We start from the raw sequence: 26,891 nt of genomic DNA on the forward strand, positions 1-26,891 counted from the left end.
AAATTCTTTGCAGAACAGATACTGACTCACAGACTTTGAAAAACTTATGATCTTCAAAGGAGACAGTTTGGGGGGTGGGGGGATGCGCTGGGGTTGTGGGATGGAAATCCTATGAAATTGGATTGTGATGATCATTGTACAACTACAAATGTAATAAATTCATTGAGTAATAAAAGAAGGAAAGAAAGAAAGAAAAAACCCCAACACGTTCCCTACATATAATTTTCAAGATTTTTTCCCCTCTGGCCCAATTTTCTCCCTTTTTAAGCTTCTGCTTCCTACATTTTCCCTTCCTGTATTTTCTCAGCTTTTCTGTGGAAGACTGTCTTTCTTTCCACCAACTCACTACATAGTCCTAGAATAAATAATTTGGTATTAAAATTCTGGATTTTTTTTTTTTCCTTTTTAGGGCCACATCCACGGCATATGGAGGTCCCCAGGCTAGGGGTCCAGTTGGAGCTGTACCTGCTGGCCTACGCCACAGACTCAGCAACGCAGCATCCAAGCTGTGTCTTCGACCTACACCACAGCTCACGACAATGCTGGAGCCTTAACCCACTGAGCAAGGCCAGGGATCAAACCTGCATCCTCATGGATGCTAGTCAGATTGTTAACTGCTGAGCCATGAAGGGAGCTCCCTCTGGATATTCATTTTAATAAAAATAAAGTTGTTAAGGAGATGATGAAAATTACTTGTTCCTGTTCCAATTTTTATTCTGACAGCCTTTCTAGGAGGAACTGGCAAGTGAGTATGAATTCAGGGTGGTTAGAAATAGAAATCACCTATATATGAACATAATTTCAAATGTTCTGGGTGATTGACTAGAAGCAGGAGAGGAAAGGGGAAGATGAGGGAGAGGGAAAGTATGGAGAGAAAGTACAAATCCATCTGGATGGCTGTGTGTTGGTGAGCTGAGGCACCAAGTTCAAGGTTTTTCTCCTTTCAAGGTATTGTAGAGAGAAAATTCTCAAGTGATCTTTCAGTGTATCTTCAAAATCCACGAAGGGCTAACATTTTCATTCTAATAGCATTTAACGTCTTTTACAGGTTGTTCGTGGTCTTTGATTTTTCTGTCAAAGGCCAAGGTGGAAAAAATGGATATGTCATCCATAACAAACATGTAGATATTGTATTGTAACTGAACCAGATGGAATAAAATGGAAAAGTTGCCAAAACGCTTAGCTAAAATATTCATTACTGGTAGTAATTACAAACTGAAATTAGGAAATAAAAGTTCCATACGGGCAGAAGTGATTTTTGTAGCTCCATTCATCTGTGTGCCCCTGTAGGTATATTCCACATTTTCATTGCATAATTTGAAAGCAAAAGCCTTGGACCTCAATTACAGGAACGACAACAAAAAAGCATTAAAAAAATCTGTGATCACAATTCACGTCTTAAGGGATTTTAGCTTATTTTCTCCACTGTAGCAGCTGCTCTGACTTCGGAGAAAATGACAGATAAGAAAACTATTAGCACTTCTCCAGCTTAGGCAGTAGCGATGTGAACACTAACTAGTATCACTCGGACTGACTTATTTGGGGCTGCAGGAAACGGCTTACTGTAAAAGCTTAACTGTTGTTTCATTACATTTTCTTTCTTTTTTTTTTAACATATGTTGTAATTGGTTACTTTTCAAGCAAAGAAGTGTTACTGTTTTCTTTCTTTCTCTTTCTTTCTTTCCTTCCTTCCTTCTTTCCCTTCCTTCCTTCCTTCTTTCCCTTCCTTCCTTCCTTCCTTCCTTCCTTCCTTCCTTCCCTCCCTCCCTCCCTCCTTTCTTTTCTTTTTAGGGCCGCACTCAAGGCATATGGAGATTCTGAGGCTAGGGGTCCAATTGGAGCTGCAGCTGCCGGCCTACACCACGGCCACATCAGAACCAAGCCGTGCCGGCCACCTGTATCACGGTAACTCGGGATCCTTAACCCACTGAGTGAGGCCAGGGATCGAACCCAAAATCTTATGGTTCCTAGTCGTATTTGTTTTTACTGTGCCACAATGGGAACTCCCTCATTACATTTTCAAAAGGCAAACAGACCCTGATGTATTGCTAAGAACATGGGCTGCACTCTGTTAAGGTTTGGGCCACTTCTGTATAAATCAGATTGAGGTTTAGGAGGTACCAAGAACTGTGGCCTTTTGGAGGGACCATACACCAGGATCACCCACATGGGCCACGTTTAGGTGGCATCCCCTCAGCACTCAGGCCAGTGGGGATAGGTTTTTGCCCACTCAGGGGCAACTTGCCACCTGCTGGGCATCTCAAAGTTACAAAAAATTCCTACTTAAATTGAGACAAGGTTTGCACACTGGTGTCATCCACCCTTTTCTCCTCATCTTTGTTTTTGGTTTTTGTTTTTGTTTTTGTTTTTGCTTTTTTGAGGCCACACTTGCAGTATATGGAAGTTCCCAGGCTAGGGGTCAAATAGGAGCTGCAGCTGCTGGCCACAGCCACGGCCACAGCAACGTGGGATCCAAGCTGTGTCTGTGATGCACCACTGCTTCCAGCAATGCTGGATCCATAACCCAGTGAGCAAGGTGAGGGATTGAACCTGCATCCTCATGGATACTAGTCGGATAGTAACCCACTGAGACACGACAGGAACTCCTCCTTTTTCTGCTCTCTGCCTATACTCCACATCCCCATGGCAGCCTTCAGACACAGAAGGCAGTTTTTAGACCTCTACTAAATCCCACTGTACCTTATCTCCTTCCAGCAAAACATTCTCCTCTCCTTCAGATGCCCCTTCCCCTGTTAGGGTTCATAGGGGCCCTACTCTGAACACACTCTCCCTATTCCAGATACAGTGCAGCTCTGAAAACACAACGTGATGTTTCAGGCCTGGCTGTAGGTGGCTCATCCTGGTGAAAGAGGGGCCATCGTCCTCTCCTCTCTGGAAATTTATTGAAAATTAAATCTAATGTCATATCGCTTTCTTAGGCAATTACTTCACATCTCTAACTCATAATTAAATAAGTGCTTAGGATCTTTCACGTGTGTTCTCTTCAAGTTCCTCTCAATGCATTTTTTTCCCCTGTGCTGGAGAACAGGACTTTACCTCTCTTTCTATTTCATTTCCCCAGATTTGGTCCAGTGTTACAGCCGGAACAGATTTTTCTGAGTCTTGGTTTTAGCTTCCATGCTCTGAGTTACTCTTGTTTCATGCTATCTGCAAATTTGATTTCTAAGATTCCATTGGTTCCTGGGAATCATTCTAGACACCTTCCACAATAGTAAAATTAAGACAAAATTATACAAACATTTTATGTGATGCATACATAAATGATTTTCCTTTCTATTAACTTGAGGATTTTTTATGAGTCTCATGAATATAGTTCCTTAAATGATGCCATATTCCATTAAAATAAAGACTTTATTTCCTAAGACTAGTGTTTAGCTTTATATACGTCAGAAAAAATGTTAAAATCAATTTTCATTAATTAATTCCCAGATTACACAGAAGGACCAAAAAATTATTTCTACTTATGACAATGTGGTGATACAGAAAAGACTTGGCATAATGGACTAAGCTAGAAGAGTCAAATAGCATTTAAAATAGACTCTGAATGCTCAGAGGCTTTGGGATTGTTGAAAAATCATGTAAGGTGATTGCTAATGCCTAAAACATAAGGAATGGGGAAAAATACCCTCCAGTGACACGTGCATATGTTACGTACTCCACGCTGTTTTGCAACCTTAAGGGAAACAGACATAAGGACATACTGTCACACTTTGCAGATTTTGTGAGAATTAGCAACCAGACTGTGTTATTTCAGGCATGGCTGTGGGTGTGGTCTGTAACTAGCTCTCAATAATCTCAGATCAAAGGGCTCTGTGTTAATAAAGCCTCTCCTTGCTACCAGGAAAAGTGCTGGCTTACCAGGACTTAGTAGGAGTTAGACTGGGAGTTAAAAAGAGTCTCCTCTCCAGGAGACCCAGAGCTTCTTCAAATAAGGGCAGGCTTGCTTTCTGCAAAGTTGTTGTCATGGTCATGGCAGATATTCCAAACTCCTGATAGGTTTTCCCCACAGGGAACTCCTTCATTGGGTTAGGATACTCAGGGATACATAGCAACGTTGATGTTTTATTGCTCTTTTCTCATTTACTGGTCCAGAGCACCCCTCTCTAACTTATCACTTCTCCTCTTGAACCCTAAAGTCAAGACTTCAACATTCATAGTCTACAAGTTCTGCTAGGAGAACCAAAAATGGCTACTTCCTGCTAATATGCATTTTAATTGGATCAAAAAAAGCTTGTATACAGAGAGAACTTCCAATACTATTTAACATTTTAATAGTCTTCTAATTAACTTAGACATGTTTATTTTTTTGCAATTCCATCAAAGAAATCTGTTTTTCTATCTAAACATTTAAACTAAAATGGTTAACTCTAAATAGATTGCCCTGTGTTTCTCCAATGTTCTCATCTTGTCCACTGCAGTAGATTATAGCTTTCATGTCTTGTCTTTAAGCCTTTCTCTCAGGTATTCATCTTCTGGCCTGCTGATTCAAGCTGTCTCTGCAGCTTCCTCTCTTTTCTTCATAACATTCCAATTTTAGATATTTCCTCTGTAGACCTATTCCCAGATATCTCAATAAAAGATACAATTCCAGTTTTAAAGTACTTAGAGTCTCCTGGGAAATAAGTTCAAACATGTACAGAGGTATCTTGTTGCCTAAAAGAGGCAAGGCAAACCACTTGCCTGGCATTCAAAATCTTTCACAATCATATGTCTATAACCTTCCAATCCATCTTCATCCCCCACTCAGCCTCAGTTCATGTATGGTGAATTCCAGCAAATCAAATTGCTTTCAGATCTTTTTCTATGTTCCATACACCTTCTTGCCTCTCTCTTTACCTATAAATGAATCCCAGGTCCTTCCTCATGGGCTATGCTCTTTCTTTTTCTTCCACTGGTTTTCCTTTCCAAAAGAGTCCTCCCTTTTCCTGTTTTTACACCTTTACCCATCTTATTTTTTCTTCCTGTCCCTTATCTTATTCTTGAATGCCCAGCTGCCCTTTACAAAGCCTCACCTTATCAATTGGCAGTAAGTAAATTTTTCCTTCTTTGAGCATCTAAATGTATTCATTTGTGCCTCTCCTATAGGATTTATCACTTTTTTTTTTTTTTTTTTTGCTTTTTTAAGGGCCACACCCACAGCATATGGAAGTTCCCAGGCTAGGGGTCTGAACTGGAGCTGTAGCTGCTGGCCTGTACCACAGCCACTGCAATGCCAGATCCTTAACCCACTGAGTGAACCTGCATGCTCAAGGATACTAGTCAGGATCGTAACCCGCTGACCCACAACAGGAACTCCTAATTTTAAATGAATTTAGAATTCTAGAAAAGTTGTAGAGAGGTTCCTGTATATCCTTGAATCATATTCTCCTAATGGGAATCATATCTCACATAGCTATAGCATAATTATCAAAATGAAGGAATTAACATCGGTATAATACTTACAACTAAACTGGGAAGTTTCTTTGGATTTCACCAGATTTTCCAGTAATGTTCTTTTTCTGATCCAGGATCCAATTCAGGATCCCACACTGCATGCCTGCCCCTTTGTCTCCTCCACACTGTGACAGTGCCTCAGTCTTTCCTTATCTTTTGTGACCTTGACATCTTTTACCTTATAATATCATTACAGTTGGACGCCTATACTACCTTGCTCCGCTACCAGTTTCGTAAAAGATCTGTCACTGAGACACGTTTTTATTCCCAATAGTATCTAGCACATGGCAGGAGCTCAATAATTAATACTTAACTACATGTCAGAAACAATTAGAAAAGATAGTAACAAAAATCTACATAATTAAATGCTGAGCTGTGTGCAATAGCGACTTTAAGTTGTGACAAAAGTTAGAGAGAAAGAGCTTGAAATTTAAAACAGAAAGCTCTTCTTTGCAGATACTATATCTGAGTCCACCATCTGAGCTCCCAGAGCAGGAATCATCCAAGCTTCCAGCCCATGAGCCCATCATAGCACATGGATACCTGATGACAGCAGGAAGGGCAAACACAGCCTCGGTTCTAGCATCTAGCATGACTACTGGTGGATCTCGCTACCAATAGACCTCATCTGTCCTGTGGCTGGGGTGGGTCTTTGATACTTATACAGACAATGAACTGAAATAATTACTCCCTCCCTCTCTTACACCTTAATTTCTAATTGCTTCCTGTTAAGAAACTCAGGATGGAGAACTCTAGCCTTTTTGCCTGCAGCCCTTAGTGCTGGCCTGGTTCCCTTTCTGGTTCTCCCTACAAGGGACTGACCAGTGTGTCTGATGCCTCAAACCATGAACCCAGTACTCACCTACCCTCTGGTATCCAGTTGCCTGAACTTCCCCATTGCTATGACTCGTCTGGCCCTCCTGAGTCCTGCTCCTCTTCCCTGAAGCCAGAAGAACCCCCAGCTGACAGGTCCATGCCTTTTGTACCCTGTCATACCTGCTGGTTGTACCCCTCAACCATGGAAGCTTCTTTCTCTTTCCCACCAGCACCTCCTTCTAAGTCCTGGCATATTGTAGAATTGTGCCCAGGCCCCTTACGACTCAGCTGTCTTTAGTTATTTCGCTTTGTTTCTAATCTCAAATTACTATGACATCTCACTGCTGCTGTAGAGGCTGACTCTGTGTTTTTCCCTCCTGCTGAATGTGTTAGCATTGGCCTATTGAAGATTCCACCCATCTTCTGGGGCCACAGAAGCTTTGCTTTGTTTTGAAGGGGCTGTCATTACTGACATTTGAAAGAGGGTGCTCCTTAATTTCAATTCCGTGCTGCATCAAATTCAGATCATTCCCAAAGACTCAGAAATACCATTTGACAAGTTCGAGAGAAATTGAACTGATATCTGTTGGATTTTACTGAAGCCCTGCTGCATAATTTTTCATTATCTTTGGAAGGCCTTACCACAAAGAGAAAACATGCCTAGTAGGGTCCCACAGAGGTGTTTTGACATTAAGCTTAATAAAGCATGAAGAACTCATTAATAAATAATGTTCTGCTAGGTTAACAAATAAAGCTGAATGCACTGGCTGGACCCTGGAGTAAATCAAATCACGCATGCAGCCGTGCAACTTGTTAACCTGCGGTGGTCTCTTCACAACGTCTGGCAGAGCCCAGGGCACCAATACACAAATGAACCCAGCACATTACAGATGCAGCCACTTTCAGTTGTTATGACAAAAACTGTCATTTTTCTTCATACTCTATGGGTCCCAAAAAGTAAACAAACCATTGATGCTGATCAGGAGGCATTCCAATGATACATTTTAACTCTGCTAGAAGAAAGGTTCCACTCATCAGCAAGTCTACACAATGGTAGACACAGTTACACCTTCTTATCTCGTGGCCTTTGTCTCACTATCTACAGGTAGTTGACCAAAGAGAACGAGGGAACGAATTAATGTGTGCAGGCAAGCTAATCTACCTAGTCAGATGGTTATTGAGGAACTTTTCAGTCTGACCCAGAAAACTTTCAGGGATGTCCAGAAACCTTTCAGGGATGTCCAGAAACAGAGAAATGAATCATTCTCCCTTTTTAAAAGAAATGGAACCGCAGCGCTGGAAGAATCCTTTCCTGGATTCAGAAGGTTGTAGAGTTTTGGCTGGAGAGAGATTTCATGGCTGCCCAAAGCAGGTCAAAGTCTCTGATCAGTGGAGGGTGGGTGGGCAGCTTCAGTACTTTGGGCAGCTGTATTCCTCTTTTGGTTCTCTGGTGCTTAAGGCAGTTGCTGCTTCAAGGAAGCTCTTCTGATGATTAAAAGCTGATGGACAGCTGTCAAGTGTCAGTTAAGCATGACTCACTGCAGCTGCTCAGCAATCTGGAGGGAGAGTCTCTAGCCCCACACTCTTCAAACGGCCCACACTCTCCATTCCCTATGGGTTTAGCTGGAAAGCCAAACACTGAGCAATAAAATGTAAACTTTTCCAGGCACCATTTTGATGGAACAACTTGTTGGGTGGGTTCAATTTCAACTCGAAGGCCTTGCCAACCATGCCCATATGTACAAATTTACCCATCTTGCCAGACCTTTTATGTGGTTATGATGACAAAACCATTAGGTTGCCATTTACATCCCTGTTCCAAAGCTGCTGCTTTAAAAGCAATCATTATCCTGAGAATGAAAGTATTTCATTAAACACTTTTACTTGAATATTTTCACAATTTCTATAAGCTTATGTATATACTACACATTCATATAGTTATATAAAGTTATACATTGGTAGTTTCTTCACTTTCAGGTTTATAGAAACAATGAAAATGAAGGAATAATCAGGGCTCAAAGTGATATATAACAAGATTTCATTTTTGAGAAAATAAGAGAGGCCATGTGAAATAACAGCAATGAGAATAGTCTATAACTATTGAGCCTTACAAAGCACTTTATGTGACACTTCTTCCTTAATTCCAACAGCCCTGGGATGTTGGCAATATTATCTTCTGCATTTTACATATGAGGAAACTGAGACACTGAGTTGAAAGTGTCCAAGATCACAGAGAAAGGAAGCAGCAGAACTAGGGTTGTGATTTTAGGTGATATGATTTCAGAGTTCACCTGCTTAATTTCTATTCAATATCACCCCTGTACATTATCAGGAAATTTCATTATGGATGGTTCTACCACTCAACTAGAAAAAAATGGGACCTCCTTTTTTTCCTCACATTAAAGTGAGTTTAGGGTAGCCTAAATATTCAAGTCACCTTCCTGAATGATTCTAAGAAATATTTAAGTTACACACATATAGATGGTCCCCAACTTATGATTTTTTTTGATTTTAAAATGGTGCAAAAGCATTATGCATTCAGTAGAAACCATATTTCAGATTTTGATCTTTCCCAGGACTAGCAGTGATGGGTATGATACTCTCGTGATGCTAGGCAGTGGCAGTGAGCTTTGTGCAGCCACAAGATCACCAGGATAAACCGACACAGAAATAACCATCCTGTGCCCAACCATCATTCTTTCACTCTCAGTGTAGTGTCCACTAAATTACATGAGTTATTCAACACTTTATTATAGACTTTGATGATCTGCTCAACTCTAGGCTAATGTATGTGTTTTGAGCACAATGTAAGGCAGGCTAGTCTAAGCTATGATGTTGGTAGGTTAGGTATATTCAATGAATTTTCTTTTCTTTTCTTTTTTTGGCCCTGACCTCAGCATATGGAGCCAGGAATTGAACCCAAGCCACATGGTAACTGAAGCCACACCAGTGACAATTAGAGTCCTTCACTGCTAGGCCACCAGGGAACTCCCCATTTTCTACTTAAGATATGTTCAACTTAAAATGGGTTTACAGGCTTGTAACCCCATCATAAGATGAGGGAGATGTACATTTAAATTATATTATTTGCTTGATATCATGAAGTTTCTCAATGTCAAGTTGCAAAGTAAAATTGAAAATATTCATTTTGTTACCTAAACAGTTAAGCAGTTCTAGTTTGTGACAAATGTCCTTGACATTTAGCCAAACATATGTTGGTATAAAAATATTTCTTCAGGTTGTGGCGCAGTGGTTGACGAATCCGACTAGGAACCATGAGGTTTCGGGTTCGGTCCCTGCCCTTGCTCAGTGGGTCGACGATCCGGCGTTGCCATGAGCTGTGGTGTAGGTTGCAGACGCAACCCCGTTGCTGTGCCTCTGGCGTAGACTGGTGGCTGCTGGTGGTTGCGGCTCCAATTGGACCCCTAGCCTGGGAATCTCCATATGCCGCGGAAGCGGCCCAAGAAATAGCGAAAAGACAAAAAAAAAAAAAAAAAAAAAAAAAAAATTTCTTCAGAGACTAAACAATACTTAAAACCTTGGTGTTGAAAATTTTGGTTCTTTTGGCAAGGATGAAAACTGGGTTGAAAGGCTCCTAAGTCTTTTATTAGATATCAAGTTTTGAAAGAAAGATCCCATTTCTTGATAAGCTAGGACCGAGCTGGGTCTTAGATAGTCTACTCTGAAGAAGCACGAAATGCAATGCATTGATTAGTTCTAGCATGAGACTGTATTATTTTATCCCTATTGAGAATCAAGCACCTTGGAGTTCCCATTGTGGCTCAGCTGGTTACGAACCCGACTGGTATCCATGAGGATACAGGTTTGATCCCTGGCCTTGCTCAGTGGGTTAAGGCTCTGGTGTCACCACGAGCTGTGGTGTAGGGTGCAGATGTGGCCCAGATCCTGCATTGCTGTGGCTGTGGCTGTGGCTGGTGACTATAGCTCCAATTGGACCCCTCGCCTGGGAACTTACATATGCCTCAGGTGCAGCCCTAAAAAGCAGAAAAAAAAAAAAAAAAAATCAAACAATTCAAACACCTAACTTTCCTATGCTCACAATCCAAATCATTAGGAAATATATTCTGTTATCAACACATGAATAAAATGTTTTTTGTATTCTTTTGCCTGTTTGTATGCACTGAACTTGTTCACATATGAAATATAGAAATATAATTTATATGGCAATCCATACAGAAATTTCTCATTATTATTAACTCTTGTGTAATCTGACTAATGCCTCTGTGCTTTATTTGTCCAAATAGATTGAAAGCTCTTTGTGGGAAGAAGCTACATTTGGCATTTCTTTGTTATCCTTTGAAAACACTTTTACTTTCCACAGTGAGTGATTTATTATGCAAGTCTAAACTCTAGAAAAAAATGTGTAAATGCAAATACTCATTTCCAATAAACATAGTGCCCAAGGCACTATTTCTAGCTTATAATAATTTGGGTATTATATTACATGATACTGTCTGTCAAACCATACTCCCAATCACATTATTTTATTCTTGCCAATTTACATAATGTGTGAAAAGACAATGAAAGACAAAGGTAAGTTCAATTTTCTTAGCCCAAGAGAGAACTGAAGACACTCTCAGATCACATAGGTTTACACAGAAGGGAAGCCTGGCCCACCAATTCCCTTGGTTATCAGAGGCCAATTTATCTAGGAAGTGATTAAAAACAGAAAAAATAATGTCCCTTTGGGAGAAGTATATGCAAAAAATGTTGCTGCCTTCTAAATCACATCAATATTCATGTGAGTGGGGGAGAGGAAAAGGAAGGGGAAAGAAATTTCCAAGGATATCACTAAGGGCTTCAGACAAAATGAATTCAATCAATCAAAAATATGCGTAAATCAGTTATTTTCACAGTTTTTTTTCCCATTGGTAATCTGAAGTATATTAGCTTCGTATATTCTTAAATCTCTTTTTTGTTACAGATGAAAATAAAAAAAAACAAACTAAAATGCCTACTCCTAGAATGCTAATAATTAGCCATCACATTAATAAGAACCAGGTGTAGTTTTAAATTATAATTTCAATTAATTTACTTATTATAGAATACGTCATTGAACTGCATCATGGATATTGGGACAGTTAGAAGATCCAGCTTAGCTTGGTAGTCTTATAAGATTTACAAGTGCACAAAAGCAGAAGTACAACCTGGGTGAATTGATCATTTTCTTACTTTATTCACTACCAGACAAAACCATTTAAGCCTTGATAAGTTCACAAAGTTCTCATTAAGTCTCTGGACCCTAGGTATTTACAGCTGTTTTCCATAATCATCTTCATCAATCATTTAGCACCATGTACCTAATGTTATACACACCTTTTAATGCATTTAAAATTTAAATTATATTGGCTTAATAAATGATATGCCTGGAAATACATGTGAAAATTCTACTCTGTACAATGAGAAACCCTCATTTTATCATTCTATAAAGCCATAGTTACAGCCTTCCTTTCAAGAAAATTTAGAATCCATTTACAAGAACTCAATGTACAGCACTTTAAGATGTATGATAATGCCTAAACTAAAAATTGCCATAGAAAACTAATTGATATTGCTTTGTTTAGTTTTTTTGCATATGAAACTCCCTAGGCTTAGCAGATACAGTTTTTTATACTTGGCTTTGCATCTTGAATATATTGCCTCTTTGCTCTGTTAAATCTACTGGAATTATTTTCCAGCGAGTTACATAATTTTCCCTTATGAGAGTTCAGAGAGTTCTCACATGACTCTGTATCATTTCCTAAGACTCTGAGGAACCCAGGGCCCAGATGTTACTTAAGCTGTTTTCTAAACTCAGCAACTTTACTATATATAATTTTCTCCTTCCACAATTCATTGAAAAAAATATACTTGTGTTTCACTGTGCCAGGTATACTGATTAGAAGGTAAATGATTTCATGACTCACAAATCATTTTACTTATTTCTCAAAGAAAAAAAATCTCCAAAGATCATTCTAATAAAAACATATAATTTCTGGTAGTGCTGAAGAGGTTTTTCAAATAACAGCCCTTTCTTGGGAGCTTAGACACACTCCCTGATGAGAGGACTTTGTGGAATTTCAAATGTATGGTCAGCTCTCCTTAATTGAAAGGAAACATTACTTTAATAATAAGCACTGGGAGTTACCAAAAAGTCATGGATTGGGATTTAAAAAAAAATAGATTTCTGTCCTAGCTCTACTACTAGTGGACTTCTTGGACCTTAACACATCTAACCTGCACAGATTTACCCTCTTTGGGAAGTCGCTTTTACACCTGTAAAATAAAGGCAGTTGGACTAGAATTTCTGGGGTCATTTCCAGCTCAAACAGGCTGTGATTCTATAGCATTGGTAGTTAGGGCTGTACATGGTTATCAACATGAAAATAATTCTTTTTTTTCGCTATTTCTTGGGCTACTCCCACAGCATATGGAGGTTCCCAGGCTAGGGGTCTAATCGGAGCTGTAGCCACTGGCCAACGCCAGAGCCACAGCAACGCGGGATCTGAGCCACGTCTGCAACCTACACCACAGCTCACAGCAACACCGGATCGTCGACCCACTGAGCAAGGGCAGGAACCGAACCCGCAACCTCATGGTTCCTAGTCGGATTCGTCAACCACTGCGCCACGACGGGAACTCCGAAAATAATTCTTAAAGTGGCATCACAAAGTGAACTAAATTAGAAATAACTGTAGATTTTTTTTTTTTTTAAATAGGTACTCAAATTTAGAGTGCTTATTTGTCTGGGAATCAAGTAAGAATCTCATCTAAAGTGTCCAAAACTAGATATTTTCAAAATCCAGGCTAATTCTAAAAGTTAATATATTCTAGCTTGACCTTTGAGTCTTTTTGAACTAATTAGGCATTGCTTAAAGTTACTGATGAGGATTATGGTTATACTGTTACCATAATTTAATATTATTCCATGGATTATAAATTACTAGGGCAAAAGAAAGAAATTTAAACTTAACCTTTGGAGTTCCCGTTATGGCGCAGTGGTTAACAAAGCTGATTAAGAACCATGAGGTTGTGGGTTCGATCCCTGGCCTTGCTCAGTGGGTTGAGGATCTGGCATTGCCATGGGCTGTGGTGTGGGTTGCAGATGTGGCTCAGATCCAGCATTTCTGTGGCTGTGGCTGTGGCGTAGGCCAGCGGCTACAGCTCCTATTAGACCCCTAGCCTGGGAACCTCCATATGCCGCAGGAGTGGCCCTAGAAAAGGCAAAAAGACAAAAAACAAAAACAAAAACAAACAAAACCCCCCAAAACCCACAAAACTTTTACTCTTCACTGTTTGACCTTTTTTGGAAATTCTTCAGCATCATTTGGAGAACACTTGTTAATTAGACTACCTATGATAAACCCAAGCTCTAAAGCTAAAAGTTAATAAACACATGCAGCTGACTCTTCAATTTGGGAGCAACTCTAAGGTAAGCATCTCAAGTACAAATGTCAATGTATAGCAGTTTTTAAGTAAAAAAAGAAAATTTGCGCAATGGTCATTTGATAATGACTCCATTCTCCAAGTTCCATCCATATATTCTTATTTTAAGACAACTAAACTGAACATAGAAAAACATCTGCCAGAAAAACTGGTACAAACAGTACTGGATTTGATCCTACGCCTGTCACATCATTCTCTCCCCCTTTTACCATTCAGTTTATATTTTCTTTTATACCTTATCATCATCTATGATACTACATAATTCACTTACTTGTTATGATTATTTTTTCTTATTCACATGTCCTAAGAGAATGCCATGTTTTGTTCACTGATGCATCTCAAATCCTACGACAGCCTGGCACTTAGTAGTCATTAACCAAATACTTGTTGAATGAGTGAAGAAATGGGGTTTGCAATGGAATAAAATGTATCCAGGTACAGGTCTTCCTTCTCAGCTGAAATCACAGTACTATGCATAAAAAAACCTCCAAAACCCATCAAGCCAGTATGATCTATAACATTTATACTGGGCTTGGCTGGACATTTACTTCTTCTGCTATGAAAAACCAATCATTGAATTCAGCAGTGTGGACCCATCACATGAAAATGTAGTGGTCATGGGATGGTGCTTATGTACATTACTCATGAAAGAAGAGCAATTCATGGAAGAGCAAAGTGAATTCCCTGAGCATCAGCATGAAGTTAGAAGAGTCTGTGGTTGTATATCAGTGGTTCAGACACCCACCTCAACTATTTGATTTCAGCCAATGTGATGAAACTGCCGTCTAGAATTTTCTTGGTTTTTTTTTTTGGTCTTTTTTAGGGCTGCACCCACTGCATATGGAGGTTCCCAGGCTAGGGGTTGAATCAGAGCTATAGCCACTGGCCTCCGCCACAGCCACAGCAATGTTGGATCAGAGCCATGTCTACAACCTACACCCTCAGCTCAAAGCAACACCGAATCCTTAACCCACTGAGCGAGGCCAGGGTTCGAACCAGTGTCCTCATGAATACTAGTCAGATTTGTTTCCGCTGAGCTACAATGGGAACTCCCAGAATTTTCTTACTCAAAGGATAAGACCAATATCTTAGTAAGCTACAATATAGTTATGCGTGGTTTACGTAGTTTGATTTGAACTAAATACAGATTTGATGATGTTAATACTAGCAGAAAAAAGATGTTTGAGCAATCTCTCCTTTCTCAAAGTAAGGGAATGTGGGCCACACGATTGAGGTGGAGGCCTAGTAAGAGAAATTAAACTGAAGAAAATTTAGGTTAATTAGAAAAACTGTGCCATCTAGGAAAAAATGCTACCATAAAATAGAATAGCTTCATTTATTTATTTATTTATTTATTAATTTCTCCTGAACTAATAAAGGCTAATGTATTAAGTTTTTATTTTTGAATATTTTTATCCTTTTATTTTAATAGGCTGAGTCACATGCTGGCATATATGGCATTTCTTCTCAATTTTAGGTCAAAAAAAAAAAAAGCAAGATTTTTTTCCCCTCATAATTTTTCATGCTCTACAAAGTTTGCCATCATAAACCACTCTGCATTTATTATACATAGGTATTACTTTAGAAAAGCAATTCAACTGTATTTCATTTCATTTGTGAAGCTAAGCAGCTTTGCATTATAACTAAGTTGAGTTAATGGGACTGTGTTTAAAGGATGTGTTAACCTGGGACAGAAGTTACCTAGATGTTTCTTACTCAACTTCGAGGAGTCTGCAAATGAAGGCAGGAAACCTACTGAGAACAGGATAAAAAAATTATTACAACATGCATTCCTAAACTGAATGAAAATTTTTGCTCAGCAGACACCTCTTGACTGCAAAAACTGAAATTACATCCTGCTGTTAAGTATACCTGTTGGGAACAACAACAACAAAAAAGATTACCGGTTGGCTTGGGCTTGGGGGGAATTCAAACATCCTACTTTTCTTGAAATCAAGTAAGTGTAATGCATACATTTACCGTCTTAGACACTATCTTTCTTTTCACAAAGAGAAGCAATTTGTAACACTTTTTGTTGATAATGAAAAAAATTGTCATTAAGTACTTGATTAATAGGTAGTTTTGTCTGTCACATCAGAATTCACTTGAAAATAAATTTTAATATGTATGTTTTGCTTTACATTCTTTCTTGTTAGTCCAGCACCTAAAATATGGACTCTTTGATATTTTGGGGGATGTTCTTAGAAGTTTGTTTGCTGAACAAACTCTTGTGGTAGCCCTTAAAGTTGTTATTTATCCATGATTGTAAACTTTCATTATGTATTAACATATCAGCATTCATTATTTTGAAAAGAGGCATTAACTAACTTAACTTTTTCTAATATTGTGATTCTAATTCCTAATTTCTTTAGATTGTATTTGTCTGGTATACTTTCGCCTAACCTTTCATTTTCAAATTTTTGAATAATTTTGTTTTGGTTGTATCCTGGTAGATAGCTTAGAATTCGGTTCTGCTCTGTGATCCAATCTGAAAATATTTTCTTTTCTTTTCTTTTTTTTAGGGCGGCACATGGAGGTTCCCAGGCCAGAGGTTGAATCAGAGCTATAGCTGCTTGCCTACACCATAGCTACAGCAATGCAGGATCCAAGCCAAATCTGCACCCTACACCACAGCTCACAGCAACGCCAGATCCTCAACTCACTGAGTGAGGCCAGGAATCGAACCTGCAACATCATGGTTCCCAGTCGGATTTTGTTTCTACTGCTCCATAACGGGAACTCTTGAAAATATTTTCTTTGAAAAGTCCATGTATTTCTTCACACTTATTGGTATGAAAGATGTGACAAATCTATTTTGTCATAATATCTTTAAATTTTATGTTAAAAGTTTTAAAGAGACTTTTTTTTTTTTTTTTTTTTTTTTTGCTTTTTAGGGTTGTACTGATGGCATATGGCATATGAAGGTTCCCAGGCTAGGGGCTGAATTGGAGCTGCAGCTGCTGGCCTACACCATAGCTACAGTAACATGGGATCTGAGCCCTGTCTGCAACCTACACCACAACTCACAGCAATGCCAGATCTTTAACCCACTGAACGAGGCCAGGGATCGAACCACAACCTCATGGTTACTAGTCTCTTCTTTTAATTGTATGAGGTGATGAATGTCCTAAGTAACCTTATGGTGATAATCATGGTATCATGGTAATTGCATTAAATGTATAAATGTATCAAATCATCACTTTGTCTATACTTTAAATTTATACAATGTTATAGGTCAGTTAACTTTCAATACAGTTGGAAAAAAATACAATGATCAAAAAGTTTCCCTGCACTTAAAGAACTCTATGTATGCCCTGTTACATAAGAGTAATTACTTAATCCCTGCTTGATAATTATCATTTCATGTCTTATTCTAACTATGTATGAAGTTATACAACATACAGGCTAGCTGGATCAGAGAATTTAGACTGGGTTTGCTGTTCTTTTGTATGAATTGTCACTTTCATTTTCTGCTTCTCGAAACTGACAAACTTCAGATAAATGCAGATTTAGTTTAAGACATCATTTTGAAATTAAATTACACAGCTTATGCCTAAAACATAAGGGCCAGATTCTATCTTCAAATACACCACCTACTCTCTAACAACAGAATTTGGCCCTAAAAACCCATTAACCAAATATTGTCATTAAACTAAAGAGCTAATTACTTTGGATTCAGACAGAATGAACAAAATCATAGGCCAATCACAGCTGGTAGTAATAATGGTAAGACTAACCGTATGTTCCTCTGGAGATTTAAAGAACAAAGATGTATTAACACTAATGTAGCCAAACATATAACATTATCTTCCAAACGGAGCAAACTATGACAGTTAGAAGATTCTTGAAAACACACTGGAATTATGTGATACAAGAGTTAAAGAGTATTCTAAGGAATTAATGTCATAATTCAAAATTATCAGTGTTTAATGAGGAGGGAAGCTTGGGAAATTTACTGCAATTATCCACAAATGAAAATTCATATCTAAAAATCATTTTGATCTCACTGGAAATACTATTCTCATATTCAAATCAGTTTAATACTACAAGATGCAAAAGCCTTGCATTAAAGGCTATTTTCCCCCCATTTTTAAAAGTTTTATTGAAGTCTAGTTGATTTACAGTGTTGTGATCATTTCTGCTGCACAGCTACAAAGTGATTCAGTTATACACACACACACACACACACATCCATTCTTTTTCAGATTCTTTTCCCATATAGATTATCACAGAATATTGGGTAGAGTTCCCTGTGCTATACAGCAGGTGCCCGTTGGCCAACCATTTAAGGCTATTTAAAATAATTGTTAGAAGGACTACCTTATAGATCTATGAAAGTGAACTTCCCAGATAATTGACTATTTTCTCAGCCCTTAAAAATATGTTAAAATTTCAATAATAGCACATACTTTTTAAAAAAATTTTATAAAACTTGAGAAGCAGTAAAAATTAGCCATAATTTCATCAACTGGTCATAACCGTTAATAATATTTTGATGTAGATCATTTCAATTTTATTCCTATGCATCCTAGAGTTTAAAATTTTTTAAAATTTATTTTTAAAAATTTTATTGGAGTATAGTTGACTTACAAGGTTGTATTAGTTTCGGTACATCTGTAGCTTTTTAAAATAAGAATGGACATTACAACATGGTTTGTAACTTTGCTGTTTTCATTTACAATATATTATAAGCATTTCACCACATCAATAATTATACTTTCACTATGTAAATGTTAATAACTTCCTGCTTCTTATACTGAACATAATAAACACATTTTCATCTTTTTGGCTGTCTCACAAATATCATTATTACACTATTTCATAATAATACTAATACTCCCCAGAGGTTCTTACATATTTAAATCTCCTTTCTTTTATAGTGAATGGTCCCAGATGGCTCTACTCTTCTAAAGCTCTATCTTGCTTTTAGCTATTTTTCCCTCTCAAAATCAGATTTCCATATACAGCTAACCCAGAATGAAATAAACCTAAATTTGCTATCTTCATTTGAGATTACTGACATGGTAGATTATCTACTGACAGCTAAAATAATTCATAATTTCAAATGTAATTACATTTGTAAGTACTCTGGTATTTCCTTCACTTCTTCAAACTTCATCTTGGAGGAATATTTTTTCCTACCTTTCTTACCCAAGAAATCATTATTGCAAAACACTTGGCTAGTTTCTCCTTGTTAATAAGTCATGCCTGACCCAATGATGTTTACTGCTCTTTGTATGAAGCTTTTTTTACAGCCAAGTTGGGAAGAGAAAAGAATGCAATTATATGGGAGGGGACCAGACTAGAAGATCTCAATGGTCCATTTCTGCTCTGAAGCTTTATACTTGTATAAAGTTTCTGAAATTTATTCTCTCATCGTATATTTTACTTCATGAGCATAGGTGCTATCTCACCATGGTTCCCTAAAATTACATTGTAAGTTTTCTTTAGGGAGCCATAATTTAAGATAAATACAGCAATGATAATGAACATGACTCACTTGAGCCACAACTTAAGAAAAATATGCCAATGATAATGAGCGTGACTCACTTGAGGACCCAATTCCATTCTTATTCCACCTGCTCCTCTGCAAAGGAAAAAAAAAAAAGAAAGAAAGAGAGAAAGGAAGAAAGGAAGAAAGAATAGAAGAGTAGTTTCTATGTTTTTCTGAAATTGATATATAATAGAAGATCTGCACTAAAAGCTTTATGAAATCTTCTTTGGGGACTCTATTGAACCCTCAACTTGTATACTACATATTTAAGGATTTTACCATTTTGTGTACTGTAACTTCTAGGTTTTTACATCAGATATCGCAATCTTACTACTGAGAACAGTTCTGACAACAAATGCATGTGAAAATCCATTATTATGGTTAATCCACTTATGTAAATTTTTAATTTTGATTACTTGAAAAAAAGTGCTACTTTATCTTATGCATTTGACTCTATTCATTTTCTTTGTGTAATACTGAGAGCTAAAATGTGTAGATAATTTGCACTATAGGGGCATACTTCCTTTTGATTGAAGGTTCATTTTTGCCTTTTGATATTTTATGGGCAAGAAAGTCTATACAATATGAACAATTGCACACAAAGACTGCTAGAGAAGAAAACACCTATCACCCCAATGATTTTGATTAAAAACTTCACTCTTCACTGTAAAAATAATATCATATTGAACTTTAAAAAAAATCATCACGATTTAAAATCTGAGTATGTCCCTCTCCAGCATATCTTTTACTGGAATAAATAAAGCAACCTTTGATAGACTTAAAATCACAAATGATAAAGATGCTAAATGAGATACAGGAAAGAGAAATAAAGTGATATGCAATAAACTTACATGTACCCTGTTAATATATCATAATTTTGAAGATTTAATCTGCGAAAAGAAGAGTAGCTAAAAGGTATTAAGCAGATCTGTTCTTTTGAAATCTTAGGTTGAGTTTTCAAAATGAGGAAACATAAGAAAAAAGGAAAAATCCTCAAAAATATAGAAATGCTTAGCCAACTCTTATAGTAATTCATTATTTTCATCTTCTAGATATTTCTTAGGATTATACCCAATAACCATAAACATCTGAATAAATTAAAACATTTCATGGAACAGGGAAACAACTAAAGAGAGCAATGATGGAACTTCACTCTAATAGAGAGAGACAGCTAGGGATTAGCTCATCACACTGAACTTTAAAAACGAATATGAAAAAGGATTAATAATTCAATTGGAGGGTCAAAAAAGGAGCAGTGATTATTTAAAAAATATGCCTTCCTTACTTATTCTTGTGACTGAAGGAAACAAACAATATAAAACTGCTTTAAATACTATTTGAAAAGTAGAAGTATATTATTTTGAATGCCAACTTCTGGTGTTTCTCAAAGCCCAGCACCTACCTTCATCAGGATCATTTAGGGGTGAGTAGCTGTAAAAATCCAGATTCCTGGACCATATCCCAGACCTACTGAATCTAACTCTCTGTGAAAGAGGCCCAGGAATCAGTATTTTAAGAACCTACCTCTCCCCTCCATGTGATTCTTACACATACTAAAATTGGAGGACCACTGTCTGTCGCACTTTCTTCTGTGAAACTGATTATCAGATATCAAGACAACCACTGAACCTCATTTGTATTTATATTTGCATGAAGTATAACAACTTTCAGACTTTGTATTTTATTTCCCTTTCCTCTGTGGCAGAACTGCACACAGCTGGCTATTTTCCTTATATTCTATAGCTGCTTTTACTTCTGTATATTTTATTAAAATATATGAAATGTGCACTTTTGAGGTAATTCAGAGTTACACAAGAATGTGACTTCCAAAATTCTCTTACCTTCAAATCCTTATGCTTATTCAGAGAGTTCTGAACACACAGGATGGAGATTTTCCAGGATATATGCAGTGGCTTCTCTGTTTAATTTCCAAGTGTTTCAAGGCTGGCCAAGGAGACTCCTGAGGTGGACACCAGAAATGCCATTGAGAAGGGAAGACATCGCGCTGTAGCCTCTGGGTATCTGATTACCTCTGGACAAAAGAGAAAACAAGTAGTCGGTCACCTGAAATTCATAGAGAATCTGCTATGGAGAAGGTTATTTTCAGTAAACTAGCAGTGTTACTAAATTTAAACTTGGCCTGGGTTTGCTGCTCCCTGATTTAGCACAGTTGTCATTTAAAATTTCATGTCGTTGTGAAGTCAGAATTGCATGATGCTGCTGCCTGCAGAGGCTTCTGGCTGAATTCATATTGCTTTAATTGACTATTTTTTCTAAACATTGCATCAAGTGGTATAATTACTAATTTCGTTTTTGATATGCAGGTGCTACATTTTGGGGCTGAATTTCTTCCTAAGTCAAGGTGGATGAGGTCTCTTGAAAATATATCCTTAAATGAGACCCTATCACTCTTAATAAAAGACAAAATGTGATACTTTTACTAAATCCCTGTGGAATCATCTGTACTTTTGCTATATTTTCTTTCACATGGGTAATACCTGCCAAGATAATTAGACATAAATAAAAATAATATCCTTTGCTAATCAGTATGCATTGCCTACTCAGGGAAACCAAAAATTTTTAACTTCTTTGATGAATGAGTTAAGCAGGTGTTAGTAGTGGCTACTGGGAAAAAACATCCATTTTTAAAAGTCGTATTCTCCTAAAGGGTAGAGGAAGCAATATACACAGATAAAGGCAAAGTCAAGTACAAAATCAGAATATACATGTAAGCACAGAGTATACTATAAAATGGTTTTCATGAAGACCCAATGGTTTGGCCACCCAAAAGCCATTTCCAACTTTTTTCTTCCTGGCTATGTCTCATAATAGACAATAGTCACAAATGTTTACTCTCCCAGTCTCCCTTTCTGATAAGAGAGGTTATGTGACCCCTTTCTGGCTCATAAAATATAAGAAGTACACTGGGTATGAAATCTAGGCAGAAATTTGCTTTACTGATGAACAGAAAGATTCCTGTCCCTCTTCTCTTTCCCATACAATTGCTTGCCTTGAATGAGTCTATGATACTTGGAGGTAGAGCAGTCACCTTTTTACCACGATGTAAAACACAGTGGAAGTCCAGAGAAACACAATATCAGCCCTGTTACTGCAGCAGCTGAACCACCACTACTAATGGCTTCCTTTGGAATTGCACTTGCTTAAGCCATTGGGTTTTCTGTTGCTTGCTAACCAAACGATTGCCGGTTGACAAAATGCTCAAAAAACACTTGTTAAAAAGTAAGTGTCACTGCTATGATTGTAGAGATATCCATCTTTATACATTGCAAAGTAACCTGCAAGTTTTCATTCTGTAGAATCAAGGACAGCTTTCATTCTGACAGGTTGGAACTTGCCTTCTTTCGAATCCTAGGAAAGTTGAGTAGTGTAGGGGATGATGGATCACAGGTGGTGGTAACTCATTAGAGCAAAATGAAATGAAATGAAAAGTCTAGCTCAGAGCTTAGTTTGGAAGAAGAATCCAGTATTACAGTAGTTAAAAGAAAGAATCTCATTTTTGCCTCAGCACCAAAGCTATCACATCAGTGAAAATCTTAGTGGAAGAATTTGAAGTTCCACTGTAAAGTTCATTCTTATTATCTTGCTCAGTCCTGTGGATTCTTCATCTTAAATATTGTTCACATCTATTACTTCATTACTATCTTCCTTTCATCAATGTTGCTTACTCAGTCACAGTCTGGGTTTCACTGTCTTTTTCCTAGATTCTTGCTATAGTCTCTTTAACAGTTCTCTTTTTCTTTTTTTTTAAACATTGCTATATGTATCATAGTTGCCCTAAGACTTAATTTCTTGAACTATTTCATTGGATCCCTCTCCTGTTCAAAATACAAGAACTCTGTTTGGTCTACTGGATTAAGAACCAAGTCCTTCACTTGGTATTTAAGACTCCTTATAACTACTTCTAGATTTCCTGTCCCCCTTCCCCGGTACTCTGGGTAGTTTGGTGGGAGGATCTGTTTTTGCTTCAGAGATGTACCCTGACTAATTTAAATAATCTGTGTATTTCAATATTTACCTATGTTAGAGATCACCATAAAACCTCAATAGGTCAATGATCTCCATTCTGGGCTTTTCGTTGCTCTGCTATGTTAAAAAAAAAAAAAAAAAGGTGTTTTTCTTGCTGGATGTGAACTTATAGACATGTAGTGTCTGGAACTATTGGCAACCATTTTGGGATTATCAGAGGAGAGCCTGTCAGAACTTAAGTCAACACCAAGGAAATAGCTGGAGAATAGAACAAGATGATCTAAGTTCTGAGCTTATTTCACCCCCAGACAGAGCCTTGCCTGCAGGTAGCATACCCTGAACTCTTCAGTTTTGTGTGAATTTATAATTACTTTTTTTTTTTGGATTAAGCCAGTGAGGTTGGCATCTCTATTGCTCACAACAAAAATATCTGCAATCTACCTATTTACATTTTTATTGTGTTCCTGCCATTTCATTCCCGTCTACCTTGCCCTCTCTTCTTATCTATGTTCTATGTTCTTATCCTGTCTACCTTGCCCTCTCTTCTTATCTATGTCCTGTCCACCTTGCCCTCTCTTCTTATCTATGTTCTTATCTCTTTTCATAATCCAGCCCTCTCCCTCATGAAATGTTTCCAGACTCATCTCATTCATAGTGAGAAAATGCTAATCTAAACCACTTTATTTTCTACTGTATATATTAATAAGAAAGCTCATAAAGTATATCATTCATAAAGTATATATTCATTTGCTGATGAATCTCAAGTTTTATCTTTAGCTTAACATTTTCTTCTCTTATTTCCAGATTTTTTATTTCTAACTATATAGTTGTTATCTCAACTTAAATGTCTTGAAGGCTCCTCAACTTGAATTTTTCCATAACTTGACTCACAAAAACCTTCCTCTCAAATACATCTTTCTTCCAGTGTCCCTATTTTTGTAAACAGCATCATCAGCCATCATTAGACATGCCAAAAAGTAAAGTCTTAAAAAAGGAATCACAGTAGATTTAATCCTTCTTTTCCCCCTTAGCCCTAGTATCTGATTAGCAAATCCTTTTGATTGTATTTGTTGAAATAAGGTTCAAATCTACACATTTTGTCCCCTTTCTTTATCTTCTTCTTTCCTTTTCTCCTCCACTATAATCACTACGACTACTCCCATCACCACCAGCACTAAGACCTCGTCTGTTGCCTAGAACACTGCATGTTTTTTTTTTTTTTTTCCTGCCTCTAATCTCACATTTTGTTTCCCTCCACTATATTCTACTCATGGCATTTAGAGTGATCTTTTAAAAATACACAACTGATCATATCAATTCCTTGTTTAAAAGCCTTCAATGCCTTCCTATTGTTCTTAGGATAAAGAACAAGGTCTTGTATCACCCAATCCCTATGTCTCTATCCTCATCTCCCTGGAGGAAAGTGACAATTTTTGTTTTTAAATATCCTCATTTTAAAAACACCCAGCATTTAGCAGAGTACTTGGCACATAGTAAACACTCAACAAATATTTGTTGAATGAACAATTTCTTTGCAATAACTCTTGAACCATGAACCAAGTTGTGTTTTTATTTTTTCCTATATATTATATTTTCTGATTCCTGTAAGCACACTGAAGGCAAAGAAAGGTCCTATTTCTTTGTACAATGTAGCAGAATGTTATTTAGGTATTAGGGGTTCAGAAGGTATTCAATTTTGTTGATGTTGATATTTCTACTCTGATTCCTTTTTAAAAGGATAAGATTAAAAATGAACAAAGAGGAATTCTCATCATGCTCAGCAGTTAACGAATCTGACTAGGAACCATGAGGTTCAGCGTTCGATCCCTGGCCTCGCTCAGTGGGTTAAGGATCCAGCGTTGCAGTAAGCTGTGGTATGGGTCGCAGATGCGGCTCGGATCCCGCGTTGCTGTGGCTCTGGTGTAGGCCGGAGGATACAGCTCTGATTAGACCTGTAGCCTGGGAACCTCCATATGCCGCGGGTTCGGCCCCAGAAAAGACAAAAAGACCAAAAAAAAAAAAGGAAAAGAAAATGAAGAGAACTATACTATTATACTGTCAAAAAATGTAAGTAAAAATGGGAAACTTGTTTCTGATCATAATTCTACAGTATTTGCACAGATTAATTATAAAGGAGCTGTTCTTCAGTATGCCACAGAACACCTTCAGATAAGCCCTTTGTGGACGTACATATGATGTTTGCTATTTTCACTTCAAATATTTCTCTTTAGAAATCTTTCATCTTTGAAAAGTATAAGCAAAAATTCAGAATTTTAAATAATGAACAACTGAAGTCTTTTTGAGCAGAGATTAATTATTTTGGAAAATAGTGATCCCAAGTACCAATTAATTCCTAGTTACTGCATATTTACCTGAAGAGAGCAAAGAGAACTGTAGAGATCCCAAGGTAGGGATGAAATTTAGCCCATGCTATTGCTATTACCCTAAATAAGAGATTTCATAGGGTAACCTAAAATAGAAACATGCACTGGAGTCTGAAGGTAATGAAGCAGTGAAGCTTAAGTGTTTTAAACAGGTGACACAGGGGGCATGTTTCTCGAAGGCTTCTGACTGTATTAGTTGTGGCCAGATAATGTTTTCTAACTTGAAGACTTGTAGATGGAATTAGCATTGAAGGGATCCAGAGGAGGAGAGTCCAAAAAATTTAAGAATAGGCATATTTTGTGCCTGAATAAAATTCTTGAGCAAGCTTAACCTCCCATTTCTTAAATACTAGCTCAAGTTTGCCTAAGGCATATTTGCACAAGCAGTAATTGCCTTTGGGCTTCTGTAGACTTGTTGTTCTCTTAAAAATATCTTCTAGTATTCTTAGGGTATTGAATCTGTTTGGGAGTTTGTAAAATTAAAAAAAAAAAAAAAAAAAAAAAAGGAAGGGCAAAACAAAATTTTAAAGGAACCCTCCTGCACAAAATGCATTTTGAGAATGACTACCTACAAATAATTGTCCTAAAAATCAGAGCGCAAGTATTTTATACTTTTCCCCCAAGGTATTAAAAGTGATTTTAGGATACTAGTGATTCCTGATTTAACATTCAACTGCTTTTCAAGCAAAATAAGAAATTCCAACAGGGTATAGTCAATTCTTTTCTCCTGTAACTTAAATTTCGAGGGATAGGCTGAAGTGGTCCTGTTTATTCTGCTTATTTTCATATAAATAAAAAAATGAGCTTAACTGCCTGATGAAAGGATTTTGTGCTCTGCCTCTTTATATATGCTTCTTTCTATATAAGGAAAAATAATTTCAGGTGTATGATATTTCACTTGTTAAACTTTTCTTTTTGTTGTTAATTTCTGAATCCTTCGGCAAGATTGGGTTTGTCCTCCTTTTCCATGAAAACTGACATATATTCTAAAATGCTAGTACAAACCTTTTGTATTTCTTTAAAAATTGATTCCTTTAAGAATATGAGACTGCCAGCTGATGTCATAGCCATTCTATAATGCAAGTAGTGAAGTTTAAAAAAAAAAAAAAAAAAACCAAAAACATGGATTAGAGATGTTTCTGAGTGCTAAAAAAAAGATTACAGGTTTGCCTATTTGTGTACAATTTATGTACTTTTCCCTTCAATATTGCATAGAAATACAAGAAGTTTTAGTTCTCTACCTCTGGCTCAAAGATATAGAGTACCCTTTAACAGCTCCTATTAATAAAAAGTAAAGTTCTTACTTATAA

The 26,891-nt window shown here is 37.3% G+C and overlaps 1 protein-coding gene across 5 annotated transcripts in view; it reads right to left on the minus strand.

Annotated features, from left to right (window-relative positions):
• The window catches only part of HS3ST5 (heparan sulfate-glucosamine 3-sulfotransferase 5), a 183,656-nt gene extending 158,626 nt beyond the window's left edge, over positions 1-25,030 (minus strand). For 4 of the 5 annotated variants that reach the window (XM_021073391.1, XM_021073400.1, XM_021073406.1 and 1 more), the window contains exon 1: positions 21,052-25,030. The gene's annotated coding sequence lies outside the window, so the exon portion shown is untranslated. Of the gene's footprint in view, positions 1-19,266; positions 19,288-21,051 lie in introns of those variants that run through there. The other variant, XM_021073405.1, reaches the window with a different exon arrangement.

This window comes from Sus scrofa, chromosome 1 (assembly GCF_000003025.6).
Source record: "Sus scrofa isolate TJ Tabasco breed Duroc chromosome 1, Sscrofa11.1, whole genome shotgun sequence".
Taxonomy (NCBI): Eukaryota; Metazoa; Chordata; class Mammalia; order Artiodactyla; family Suidae; genus Sus; species Sus scrofa.